At 28.2% G+C, this 13,575-nt stretch overlaps 1 protein-coding gene across 3 annotated transcripts in view; it reads right to left on the reverse strand.

The window, feature by feature from the left end:
* The window catches only part of LOC107439600 (uncharacterized), a 104,994-nt gene that overhangs the window by 22,359 nt on the left and 69,060 nt on the right, over positions 1-13,575 (reverse strand). Inside the window, exon 1 of one of the 3 annotated variants that reach the window (XM_043048633.3) lies at positions 9,319-9,479. The exons of the other annotated variants lie outside the window; for them this stretch is intronic. The gene's annotated coding sequence lies outside the window, so the exon portion shown is untranslated. Of the gene's footprint in view, positions 1-9,318; positions 9,480-13,575 lie in introns of those variants that run through there. 3 annotated transcript variants of the gene reach the window in all.

A 13,575-nucleotide genomic window follows, 5' to 3' on the forward strand; every position in this document is an offset into this window, starting at 1 on the left:
CACTGCTCTAAAACAATTGCTAACTGCCTAGAATAAATCAGGATAAGATGCCTAGCCTAACTGCCTAGAATAAATCAGCATTGAATTATATTTCTAAGTTGCCTTAAGGTAGATGGGCTCATTTTTCTGATTTTTTTTATTTTACAACCGTTGTTTAATAGCTGACTCAATTTTGAGTTTACGATCACCAATGTTCAACTCAGTAGCCTTTTAATTGTGAACCCAATCCAGAAGACAAGGGAACTCCTGAAGCAAGAATTGGTGGAAATTTGCCTTCGTAGAGGACTTTTTGATGGAAAAAAAATCAGCATTTGCCTTACATGGAGAAGAAAACCATGAAAAACTCCCATGTCTACCCCGACGGCAAGGGAACTCTAACCCATCCGTTTACCACAGAGGATATTTTACGTTAGAACTGTGATCGGTGCGAGCCGTGCGGAATTTGTGTCGACGAGCCATCGCTGGCATTTGAGCCCGGGTTACCTCACCTAGCGCTCTTTCCCGTGAGCCACCACATTTTTCTGATTGTAAAATATTGGAAATTTTTCAAATTTGGCTGGTGCATTGCAAAAGGATTTTTTTTTTTAATTTAAGAAAAGAAAAAAAAGCTACTTTACTTTATGAGATCACCACTTATATTATATATATATGCTTACACTTTTGCGTTAATGAGTGAAAAGAAGTCCTCACTACGAAGCAAGCTTGTTTAAAAATTGACTAAGTCGAAACATAAAAAGAAATTCCTATCTAATATCTACCTAAGGTTCTAAAAAATAAAAGAATTCTATAAGTAGTGGATGAGAAGTCCTTGTCCTTTTTTAGATTTGGGTGTGTCTGAATTTCGCCAATGATTAATTTCGTTCATGCAAAAGTTTTATTTCTTAAATTACTTTGTGAATTCTTCTCATTTTATTTTTAACTAATTAGATAGGTTTGGAAGTGTTTCAATATATCAGAGCTTTACTGCTATTATTTTTATTTAATTAGAATTTGATCGATGATATGCCACTTTTAAATTTTTATAATAATATACTTATACATAATGTTAAATTTTTAATTAAAATGTTTCAATACATTCAGATATTTCCTACTTACAACTTAATTTTTTTATATAATAGTAAAACTGTTTATCAAGAGTTTGTTTCAAGGAAATAACATCAGTAAATAGTGGAGATTCTCTTGGCTATCCCACAGTTTGTTTACATGAATTAGAATTTCCAAAGGATAGGGATTTTTTCTGATTCACAAGGGAGCTCCACATCCCGATGTCTATCGCTTGATGACACTTAAAGCTACTGACTTAGAATTTTTAATGGAATTGTTTCTTCATGCCAGTCTAATTAATTTTTAATTTTGATTGTTGAAACCTAAAAAAGGGTGCGTAGCCATACCTTTCAACAAAAAATAAGCACCTTTTAAGTACTTTTCAAGCACTCAAAAATATTTTTAAGCACTTTGTACATTAACAAAATGCAAAATAATTTTCAAAGACTTTACATGATCATGATAAAATAACTAGTTTCTGATAGAGAACTCTTTTCTTGATCATATTAGCCATTAAAAAAATGATCGAGAGATTTTCGGTTCGATATCAGAGGGTGGAAAATGAAGCCTGAAATTGAGAGTTGCAAAATGCAGCAGAGCTGCACATGAGATTGCAAAAATCTTACCGGAACCCTGAGCTGGGTAGACGCACATGCAGACTCGCAAGCATTTCATCTAAGATGTAAAATGATAGGCGCTTTCATACGCTATGGATCGACGGCACGACCAAATGGATTGTTGTTGAATGAATTGTGAAAATGTTGGATAGAACAATGTAAAAGCACGCTTTTGCATAGTAAAAATGCACGCTTTACCATGTCGAAAATTTCGAAATCGATTTGTTAAAGAAAAAAAATCTCATTTTGGAAAAGAGAAAATTAAACAATTTTTAAAAACACCCAATGAAAAAAGCACCTTTAAAGGCTTTTAAAAAACGGAAATCGAAAATTTAAGCTTTTTAAGAGCTTTTTAAAAACACCCAATGATAAAAGCAACTTTAAAGGCTTTTAAAAACGGAAATCGAAAATAAGCACTTTTTAAAAACGCTACGCACCATGTTATATTTAGAAGAAAACAAATTCAATATATTTTTGAAAAATAGCACTTTCATAAATACTGAATAAAAATATGGTAACTTAATTAAAAAAAAAAAAAAAAATAGTTGCTCTTCCTTATATTTGACGAAAAATCAGTCTAGTTTTGAATCACAATACGATGCAAATTTGCCTCAACCTTAATTGAACAATATTTCCATTCAAAAACCATAAAAAAGAAGTATGATTAAGTGTTTTAATTAAGCCTCGTAATAAGGTTGCAACACATTTATACAATATTAAATTTAAAATGCTCCAAAATTTTCTACAGTTAATGAATAAAATACAAGCATAATTAAGTTGTACAGTTAATTCGTACAGTTAATTAATAACAGAAGTATAATAAAATTGTTAATAAATTTGTGACCTATTTATACGATATTATGGCTCAACAAGCAATATTACGGTTTAAAATTTTCTACAGCTAATAAATAATAGATGGATGCTAATAAATATCTAATAAATAAATATAATAGATACAGATAATAAATAAATAATAGATACAGATAATAAATAATGGAGTACATAGATGGAGGAAGAGACGAAAAATCCATATTTTAAAGAGGGACCCACTTTTAATAAAAAGGGATCAAGAAATTCGCAACCCCGTCCTGGATTTTAAGGACCTGTAATTTTCAAAGTCAGGAAGAATCACTGGTAAAATTTACCCTCAATTAAGTCTGCAGCAAATTTGGAAACATTATGGTTCTACTATTATGGCAAGCTATTATTAAATAGCTATTACTTTCAATAACTATTAAGGCAAGCTGATAATGAAAGAAATAAACCGAAACAATACAAGAACATAATAAGCGATATATTTAAAAATATATATTGTACATTAAAATTACAATTATTGCTTTAAATGTATTGGATCACAATTAGCACATTAAACGAGTAACGAAAACATTTCTCAGGACAAAAATTATTATTCATCAGTTTGGACTGTGTATCATAGTTTTAATAATAGTTTTAAATGACGCACTACCAGAATATGAAACTAAATTTAAAAACAAATTTATTTAAATTAGCGTCACAATCAAAATAAGAATGTGTTGAATGATTAACCGCAATGAATCATTTACAAAATAATACTGAAATGCAGTTTATTTTCGATAGAATACGAAAACTCCGATATTGACCTATTTATGGTTCTTTCATAGACATGCCTTATTTGGATTGACAGTTGTTTTAAAACATGGACATGGTCATTACAAAGGAAAGGGTCATTTACCGCACGCTTAAGCCATTGGCCAAATTCAAGGGTGAGCGAGTATAACGATGCGTTTAAGTTAGTCGAATGCGTATTACACACACACAAAAAAAAAAATGATAGAACACATTTAGATTTATAATTTTTGTTTCATTGCAACTCGTGTTTAAAATGAGATAGTTTAAAAAGTGGATAATTTAGCTTAACTCATATGCAAATGTATAATGCAAAAGTATAATCATTTCGTAGAAAATACAAAAAATTACTTCGAATTAAACTTACACTAAACCTACCATTTGACAATTTCCTTTTAGTAGAGTTATTAAATATATTAGAATTAATAACAAATAAAAACAATGCCATCATAAAAAAAACCTACCATTCCAAAATATTTTTTCATGATTACCATAACAATCATTATTTAAAATCTACCTTAAACTAAAATCATTTGACCAGGTTTTTGAAAGTATGAATTTCGATTTTGGTTCTTTAATAAATACTTTAACGAAATATGGTAAGACGATTGTAGAGTAAAGTGGCAGAAGGTACTGTTAAGCGATAATCTGATAAAACTTAAAATTTTGAAAAACTTGATAAATACTAATACTAAGCCTATAATTTGACAGATTTATCTCAAGTTAGGTTTATAAATACCAGAATTAGTAACAAATAAAAAAATGCTTTTATAAAAGAAAACTACCATTTTAAAATATTATTTTTATAATCACCATAACATTAACTATTTGTAATTTCACGTAAATTGAGATAATTTTGGCGGTTTTTTTTTTAAATATGATTTTTACATTTTATTAAGTTATTGAGCGAAACACCGTATCGCGAATGTATAGTGGCAGAAGGCACTGTTGAGCAATATTTTTAAAAAAATTTGAAATTTTGAAAGCTTGATACTAATACTTATATACTAAGCTTGATACTAATATGCTTAGCTTATAATTTGACAGTTTTCTCTTATTTCTAAATATATCAGAATTAGTAACAAATAAATAAAAATGCTATCATAAAAACCTACCATTCTAGTTGAAGAGCAAAATGGCAGAAGGTACTAACTAAGTGATACATTGAAAAAACTTGGAAACTTTAACTTTATTAGTAGGTTATGGTAAGCTGAATGTATAGACTTTAGTTTTCTTTTTTTTTACCAGGCCATTAAATAAAACGATTTTTAATGAAAAAAAAAACTGTTTCAAAAAACACCTATTTATCTAAGACTCATGTCCCTAAATTCTCTATAATATATAACATAGAACTTTTTTCCATTAATCTCTACAATTGTTTACTATGTTTTTGATTGATCGACCCATTGCAATTTAAACACGCTTATTAAAATGTAAACACTAATAAAATTTAAATTACAAAATACAATCTTTCCATTTAATAAACTAACAATCGAAAAATAAATTGGCTACTAAATTAAATATTAAGGTGTTAAAATTTTAAAATTCAGACAACTTTGAATGTCGTCTCTCAGAATGTTAAGATTTAATTTAGAAATATATATTTTGAAATACTTAAACAAGGCTTTTAACATACTAAAACACAGAGGGAAAAAATTATATATTCCGATCAGTAGCACTTAACCTTGAAAAAATATGTGTGTAGGGTATTCCGGGCAATGGCACTCACATACTTAGGTCATTGTTAAAAATAATAGATGGCAATCATTAATAATAGCTGTTTACCAATAGGCTAATATTTTCCTTAATCCTTCGTAAGGAGAAACTTAATTCCACGTAATAAAATATAATCATAAGAAAAAAAACTCGATCCGTCATAAGAAGAAACTATCGTGGCTATTATGATTATTATTATTTTTTAAAAAATAGGAAGAAGAAAAAAGAACTTCGTTATTGGTCGAAATTTGCAGCACAAAAACAAAATGAATTTTAGGGAACCGACTGATAGGTGTAATAGACGAACGTTTTATGTTTTAGTTTTTAATTTAATAGGTTCAATTTACAATGATTTTGACCACTACGACGCATAAACAATTTAGGCAAATACATGAAACCTTATAGTCATGTTGTAAGCAGGAAAAATAAAATTTTATGGTACTTTCGGATTATTCCGTCGATCATTCTATATGTTACACTTTTTTATTTAATAAATTCAATTTACAATAATTTTGACCACTACGACGCATAAACAATTTATGCAAATGCATAAAACCTGATAGTCATGTTGTAAGCAGGAAAAATAAAATTATATGGTACTTTCGGATTATCCCGTCGACCATTTTGGTCAACAATGTCCTTAGAGTCAGTTTGGTAGCCTTTATATTAATTTTAATTTTGTAATTGATTATTAAAAATTGACAAAATAGAAATATAACTTAATGCAAAAAATGAGATAATATTTAAATTTGAATCATTAATTCATTTTCTGATTTGGCGAAAATGCGCGGCGAAATAGTGCTAATGAACCAAAATGCAGAATTTTGCTATAACCTTAACTATTGTTTAACGACTACTTTAATTATTCTGGAAAACAAGAATTTCTGGATCGAACCTTGCAATATAAATAAATTTTATGCAAATAAAAATAAACTTGAATAGCACGAGGAAAAAGAAAGTCGGTAAATGTTACAGAATAAATTGAAAGAAAAATTTTAAAATTATTCAATCTACAAAATATTGTAAGCGTTCACTTTACGGTTTTCATCGGCGGAACCGAGAAAAATCTTCTAACCTTGACCCGCATGTCACAAATTTGGCGACCTTGCACCTGGCCAAGCAGTTTTTTCTTTACGTAAAGAACAAGTTATAAAGGATAATTTACACATATCCCAACGCCAAAGCATATTATTGCGTCACGAGCGCTTCGCACAAAAAACCGTGTTCCAGTAAACCTTGGAATTGGAAAAGGATATTCCAAGAACAATTTGTCTTATTTTTTAAAAGAAAACTTTTTCTTTTACATAAATCTTTCTTCTGCTGCAACGATGAATAAATAAGAAAACAATGACGCGTGTTTCTCTTGACCAATCGCTGTTTCGTATACAAAGCTATCTCTTGACATTTCAAAGAATTCAAAGAAAATTAGAGATTAGAAGAATTATTACACCAGCCTTGTAGTAAAAGCTTAAGACAAATGTATTGTACAATATCAATGTAATATTTCGAAATGCAAATTCTATTAAAAGGAGTATTTTTTGTGAACGTTATATGATGAAATAAGAATGATAAAAAAAAGCTGTATCTGCTTAGTTTATTCGCTGAAGATTTTTTAGATTCTGGAATTATAAATCCGAATTGTTAAAAAAAATATTAATTAATAATTGATTTTTAAAATTTATTTACCTATGTTAGTTTAAATAATAATACGAATCTAATCAAGACTTATGTTTTGAAAAATGGTTGATATAAAGATTTATTTAAATAATTCGAATTCAAGAATATTATCAAGAATATTCAAGAATAATATGATTGATATAAAAACTAATTTGGATAGATTTTTAAAATAATAATAATATTATAATATGAATAATATATACTCCGAATTCAGGAGAAATTATTAATCAATGATTGGAAAATCCATTAGTTAATAATCAATAAATTTAAAAATATTAATTTGGATAGAATTGTTAAAATAATAACGCGAATCCGAATTCAAGAATTATTGGCTAATGACTTGAAAAATGGCTGATTAAAAAATTTATTTAGCTTAATATTTTAGTAATAATATAAATAAGAGTTTAAGATGGATTGTTAAATAAAGTTATGAAAAGTGATTGATATAAAAAGTGTATGAATGCACTTTTTATATTGAATGCACTTTTTATTATATATAAGTGTAAAAATGCATTTTGAATAATAGTAATAATATAACTGTTGTCCGATTTAATTTGATATTAATTTTAACTACTTTGAGCAGAGTGCGTAGCCAAATTATTCAACAAAAAATAAACACCTTTTAAGGACTTTTCAAGCACTTAAAAAATATTTTAAGCACTTTAAAAAAATATCATAGTTAGGCAGGGTTGGAAAGTTTTTCACAATTGACGGTTTTATCGGAATTAAACCGTTGTGTCAAAAAAAAAATCCTTTTGGCATTGTTTTTGACAAATGTCGATAATCATGAAATTTTGAGTCATGTAAAATGAATGACGTTTTCATGCTACTAACTGACAATACGCCGAAATAGATTGGGGATGAATTAATTGTGAAAACGTTGAATAGAACAATGTGAACTGCGTCTTTTTGCATAATTCGCAGCAAAAATCAACATGGTAAAGGAAAAATCTCATTTTAGAAAAGGGAAAATTAAGCACTTTTTAAAAACACCCAATAGAAAAAGCACCTTTAAGGGCTTTTAAAAAACGAAAATCGAAAATAAGCACATTTAAGCACGTTTTAAAAACGCTATGCACCTGTTCAAGACACGTCCTATATGTTATCAAAGTTCTCTATGCATTGAATTTTAATATTAATTTAAAATCTGTTCGGCAGCCACTAAACCACAGAAACCATCATAAGTATGAGTTCGAGAAATTTCAGCATAGTAGACAGCAGAAATATTAAACGTGTTTCCATTTCAGACGCGAGATAAGATAGAAAACTCATCCCGATGCTCCAATACGTGTTGTACTACTTCCTCACGAACCTCTCGAGTCAAAACTTGAATATGGTATAATATTTGTGCTATTGCTTGAAGAAGGCAAGCTCCATCACCAATAATTGGTAACGTATTCAACACTACTTAACTATTACTACAGAATACTTAACAAAAGGGATCTAAATAAACATTTAACGAATAACAAATTATTTAACACTACTTAAATTATTACGTAAGAAAACCTAACAAAATTAATTATAACTATAGTGTTGCCAATTTAGATAGAGAAATACCTGCGTTTTTTTTGTGCCACATAAAAGAAATAAATACATAGATTATGAAATTAAGGTTCATATTTCAAGTTCAAAAAATAATGATATATTTCGACATTTATTCGAACACACTTTTTTCATAGAACCAGACGTTTTAACAAATTAAGACCAATTACAAAGAACAATTCATATTTGAATATAAAAACTTTAATTAGAGTTTATTTTCCTAAAAACACAAAATTAAAAAGAATTGTATCTGTATTTTTAAGAATTAAACCTGAGCTACATTTGTATTTTATACAATTTAAATATTAATTAAATAGAAACATAATGGGTTCATGATGGTAAGATATTTCTAAGAAACACTTTTACAATAAAAACATAATCGAAGAATCAGTTGATTCATCGTAGAACAACTTCAATCCAAACAAAATTTATCTCATGCTGACTACCAAGCAAAAACCGAAAGTAGAAATTAAGCCAGCAAGAAACAAATCCGCATGAAAAAAATGAGCAGGGACGCAGCTCACACAGTGACAGAACACAAAACTTGAGCAGTGACACAACACACAATTTGAGCAGTGACACAGCTCATTTCTACTAAATAGAATAGCCAGGAATACCATCACTTAATAGACAAAAGTGCGCAAGATATACCTTTGAAATTTTAGATAAATCAACCCAATAGTAGAACCTGTGTAGTAATCTGCAACACAACGGAGAAAATCCAAAATTTATCAGCAGAGCTATCAATTAAATATTTGCATTCAAAAAGTTGCACTTGGTAGGCTTGGAAGCTTTAAAAAGAAAGAATGTCTAATAATGCCTTATATGTTAAATAATTGCACTGTTAAAAGGAAGTATTCAAAATTAATTAAATGAAACTTAAATAAGAGAAGAACTTAAATTATGAAGATGAAAGACAAGATAAAGGAAACTATTTTTTCTTTAGCTTTAAAATAATTTTTTTTCCCTTTTTAAATATTTGGTTTTGCCAAAATAAACCAGTGCACCATATCGAACTAAGTTCTACAACCGGAATAATAAATAAATATTAAAATTTTAAACATACGAAAATAATTTTAAAAAGTAATGTAAATATTAGATATCACATCATACATACCCAGACATTACTCAAAGTACTGCCAATTTTGAAAAACCCATGTGTACAAAATTAAGTTCTTATTCAAAAAGCAAACCACAGTCACTAAATATTCGCAAGGAATCTAGAAATCAATGCCGAAGGTTATTAAACCATCAAACTATAAATGCCATCATAAGAGAACTTCAACTCAAACAATCAACAAAAATTACAAACAAAAACCATAACTGAAAAAACCGCCAAGAAACAAGGTTACAAGAGAAAATGAACAATGATAGAGCTCATTTCAACTAAATAAGAATAGCCAGGTATATCATCACTTAATAAAAATAACCTGCTGCTATTAAAAAAAGGTGTAGTTGGATCGGCATACTTTCAATCAAGCTTCAAACAACCTCTAATTGTTCCAATCTCTTTTTCCTAAACTCACGTTTGTGTTTTACAAGTGGTGAATGGCGCTTTTTCTAATACCATCACCAACAACACACCTAATTATAATTTTTTTTTTCATTGTTTAAAAGAAGTACTTTTTCTTTGGAACAACGGCAAAAAGAACCGTTATTGCATATAAAAAGAGTAAAACGGAGATTTGGACTGGCAGTAGCTATGATCTATTTTTAAACAAAGCTTTAATCTGATGGTCCACTTTTATAATACACTTATCAGGACAAAAGGAAACAAATGATGGTGATCATATCAGTATTTATCCAAAATCAGCATTGAACGGTTGTATTTATTGTTACATAGTTAAATAAGAGATGGCATATCATCTCTATCAATTTAAAGATATTGATAAGCAGTAGAGAGATAGAGGCTGGGATTTTATGTTTCTTTAGATATTGCATTAATAAGTTTTATGATGTATTCATTGAAATTGCGTTATTTTAAGACATGTAGTATTTGTTTTAATTAGTTCTTTTTTTTCAGAAGTAGTTAAAACAAGCTAAAATTAAACACAATAATAAGCTAATAGCCTTTACTCTTAATGAGCCGATTTAGTATGCCGTTATTTCTTAATAAGCTTTTTTTTAGAGCCTTGGCTTTTTTTTTATTCCCCAGTGAAGCGTGTGATTGGTGTTTTGGTGCTTTCGTACAATTTGGAGCAATCGCAGAAAACAAATTTTCCATTAAAAAATAAATTTTAAAACAATAATTTAAATCAATTTATTTATTCCACTATATTCTAGCTGTAATAAAAACCTAAATAAAATTGCCAATTTTTTTGAACTAAATCAAATGCGATTTTCTTTTTAAAATACCTATTTAGGAGTAAGTTGGAGAAAATTATATGATTTTCCGGAAAATATTTATTTGAAGTAAATTTAGACCCAAGCAAGCGATATATTAAATTGCAGCCGACTGAACCAAGTGAGGCACTTAGTGCAAAACTGGGTTAGGAACAATAACAACGTAACCTGTTTTCTATGATACACCAAAAAAGCGTAAATTCCAATTTCGCACCCCTGTTTTTCGGGAATAAATTTAGTGCGATTTTGTTCAACTTGGTTTTTTGAAACTCTGTCACCAACGGAAATAAAAAGGCCACAGCTTTTAAGTACCTTCCACTTGAAGTAAAGCGATAATTTTAAACTGTATATATCATATCAGGGCTTTAAAACGGACAAATAACTTCAATATTTTAAAAGTTATTAAACTTTTTTTATAATCGCCAATTTGGCGACATTTTTCTACCTGGATGGAAATTATCAAAATCGCTGCCTTATTCTCTGTTTTTGCTAATTGTTTTGAGCCCAGATAATATAGTATTGGAGTAAGTTTTTAAATATTAGTAAATCAGAATACAAACGCATTTGATTTTCACAAAGCTGGCTTTTCACCATATTAACGTTTTGCACTATTTTCAGAATAAACATAGGGAGTGCTGGCTAAACATCTAAACTTGACCTAAATGAGTAATTGCTGCAAATTCAGAGAAGTTATGAAAATAGCATATTATTTGCGAAAATACATAAATTAATGTGATAACAGTGCCTTTTAAAAACAGCCTTATTTGTATAATTATTAATTAGCATCCTCGGGAAAACATTTCTTCATTCAGGGCGGTTCAAAGCACAGTTCAGAATAGTACCGAATTTGGAGTTTTTAATAATAAACGCCTGTTATAGAGCTGTGGGAAAAAGTACACTATCACAGCTCTTTATGATATAGGAGATATAGCACATCGTATTTGTCATAATAATAAAAGAATAGTTAATATCAATTTTTTGAGTCTTAACGCCTTTTAAGTCTTACTTATTAATTTTTTTTTTATCTTATTTTGAGTCTTAACGCCTATAAAACAAGTATTTATAAACTATTTATGTTTACAATAATATATAAAATTTTAATGATGCGATTATATTTTATTTGTTTATACAAAAGCATTTGCATTTAACTATAGCTAAAGCAAAAAAAGAGTTTATTCTTATCTTTTTTTAAAAACACAAGTATTAAAAGCTTCCAAAGAATTCAAAAATTTCGGAAAATTCTAATGGAGATTATTCTAAAGATATGAAAACCAATTTAATTATAATTCTTACAGAGAACACATTATTTACTTATATTTCAAATTGCATCTCACTTTGCCACATTCTCTATGGTTTTAAACGTCTTTGTGGATAAAATATATAATCAGTAGAATCTAAAGAAAGCAATGTGTATAAATAAGAGTGAATTTTTATTTCAACTTTATATTTATAACAACTCTATGGATATACTTAACCCTTTGTTTGTATTTGCCCGCATGTTGTGCGTGCAATGTTAAGCAGCCTTTCTGAATTAACCCGCATCGGTTACGGAGCTCATTTCCATTCATTTTTTTCGTCCATGTACTATTCTTAGTATTCTGAATTAATTGAAAAGATTTGAAATTATAACCCATTCCCCTTTTGAAAAATGTAAAACTGAGAAAACCCGTTTTCCACATTGTTTGACTTTTAAAATAATAGCAACTCATTTCTAAATGTATTTTTTAATACCACAAATCTTTAGGAATAAGGTTTTTAAAAATTTAAGCACCGCTAACGCATTGCTAGCCAAGGAGGTACAAATGCAACATTTCATAGTGATGGAAAACTGTATATTTAGAAAAAGTTAAAGAATATTTGTACATATAAATGAAGTGAATATTTTCTATTGCTGAATTTCACTTTTAGTTATAAAAAAATCGAAATCGAACGATATAAAGATAATTATATCTATAAAATATTATGATGTTCGCGAACTTCTTAATTTTGAAATATTAATCACTTTTGAAATGCTAGGGATAAAATAATTGAGTGGTTTGGGAAAAAAACCTCGCAGCCAGAATATCGCGAGAAAAATAATCGAAATATCAAGAGAAAAATTAGGAAATTCTGCTACTAGCCAGTGGTCAGTTGAAGTATTTTATAGTGAGCACTTTTTGAGCAATTTTAAACGAATTTTTTTAAAAAAACTGCTGATAATAATGATGCCATATATATTTGAATGCATTTCTCAAAATACGGTAAACATTATAGGGTTCATCTTTAAAGCGAAGAAAAATTTTAAGAAACAAGAGTGAAAAAAAATTTAAGAACATCATAAAATATTCAAAATAACTCCATGCTTAAAAAATAATAAAATGTGCATTCGGCGAGAAAAGTGACAATCAGGTGGAGATTGTCAAAAAAAATTTTATCGCCATTTGTTATATTTAAATATGGGGCAACCGTTAACTTTGCCCTATACCACGGTTGAATTTTAAAATAAATACTTAAAAGAAGAGAAAATATCGAGCGAATAAATTTTATATCTATATATATATATATATATATATATATATATATATATATATATATATATATATATATATATATATATATATATATATATATATATATATATATATATATATATATATATATACACGTTTTTTTTCTCATTTCTTTGATAAAAATGGTTTTATTTACTTTTGTGAATCTTTTCTATTTTATTTTTTGCACCCCCAAATTACAAACTCTATAATATTGATAAAATCTCATTATTTACTTCATTATAATAATTATTTAAGCCAATTTACTATTTGCCGAAATAGAACTGACTTTATTAATAAAACCGGTTCATACTACTAAAGCAATGACCGATACCTAAAAGGCGTTTATTTTTTTCCTCCTCACACAACAATCTAAATAAAAATCAAAAACACCGATCTCGAAATTTCAATATGAGCATTAAAATTACGTTAATTTTTTTTTCTAAGTAAAAAAAAAAGTGTCTGGAAAGAGATTTTCAAAGAAAGGGAAAGGTTTTAAGGCA

The sequence above is a fragment of the Parasteatoda tepidariorum genome, chromosome 6 (assembly GCF_982258835.1).
Source record: "Parasteatoda tepidariorum strain Cologne lab strain chromosome 6, Ptep-v5.0, whole genome shotgun sequence".
NCBI lineage: Eukaryota > Metazoa > Arthropoda > Arachnida > Araneae > Theridiidae > Parasteatoda > Parasteatoda tepidariorum.